General features: G+C 33.2%; 1 protein-coding gene across 1 annotated transcript in view; it reads left to right on the top strand.

The window, feature by feature from the left end:
- LOC105129141 (uncharacterized) overlaps positions 1-483 on the top strand; it is a 4362-nt gene extending 3879 nt beyond the window's left edge. Inside the window, exon 3 of the mRNA XM_011031083.1 lies at positions 194-483. The gene's annotated coding sequence lies outside the window, so the exon portion shown is untranslated. The remainder of the gene's footprint in view (positions 1-193) is intronic.
- Positions 484-1119: the final 636 nt, after the last annotated feature.

The following is a 1119-nucleotide window of genomic DNA, read 5'->3' as shown; positions in this document are numbered from 1 at the left end:
CCCGCTCAGTGCACGCAACGTTTGTAATGTTTATTTGGCTACATGTATACTATACAAATGGCATTATAAGGATGGACCCCATCATTGCCCTCTCCCCTTTTGTTTTGGGCTTGCATTTTCCCTTGGTGTCTCTCTCTACTACACTTGGATTGTCATGTAGATATAATTTTGATATTTGGTTGTCTGTCTGTAGATATAATGGAGTTGTCCCTGCCAGCAGAGATTAGGTGAAGAAGCCGAGGAGTTAATAAGATGATCTTGTTTGGGTCTACTGTTTTCCAGTAGACAGATTGTAGAAGAATGCTCTTATCTCCCGTGTGACTCTTGTCCAATGTTTCTCACATTTGAAACTCGGGAGGATTTGTAATGTTTGTACGGCTGATCATTGATGTGAGGTTTCTGGATATTCATGTAGGCTTTTGGAATTGTGTTTCAATGGATTGTAATGTACATCATTTTGGTGCTGAAGATTGCTTCTCTTTACTTTTTTTGTTCCCGCTTAGGAAGAAGTTTGCTTTTTAAGAACGAGTTGCTTCATCATGGCTGAACCTGTAATTTGAAAAAGCAACCCTACAAGAACGCGTTTCAAAATATATTTTTTAAAACTACATTTTTTTTTTCAATTATTATTTTTTGATGTTTTTATATTATTTTAACTTTTTAATATTAAAAATAAATTTAATATATTTTCAATTCACGTTTTAAAAAATATTCACTATAAACAAACCTCATATTTTATCTGTGTTGAAGGAACTGGGCCAGGTTTAGAACCTTTTCCCAAATATAGCTGGGATCTGTGCCATTTTGTAGGCTGCATTCCCTTACGGGGCCCAAGATCTTCATTAACGACTGGTAATGAGAGTACAACTTGGTGAAGCCTCGAACTCGGTGTTTCTTATAACGCATCCAGCTTAGAGTGTGTTTGGCATGGAAATGTTGTGGTTTTTTTGTTAAAGGTATAATATTTTTTAAGTATAAATTATATCTTTAAAAACTATAAAAATATGTTTTTTGTCCAAAAAAGCAAAAGCTATTTCATATTAAACACCCTCTAAGTTAAAATTTGAAAACATAGTTGAAACATGTTTTTAAAAATTAATTTTTTTATTAAATTTTTAA

Source organism: Populus euphratica, unplaced genomic scaffold (assembly GCF_000495115.2).
Source record: "Populus euphratica unplaced genomic scaffold, PopEup_1.0 scaffold86.1, whole genome shotgun sequence".
NCBI classification, from domain to species: Eukaryota; Viridiplantae; Streptophyta; class Magnoliopsida; order Malpighiales; family Salicaceae; genus Populus; species Populus euphratica.
Note: the sequence above shows the minus strand (reverse complement) of the source record. Positions and strands in the feature narration are given on the sequence as shown.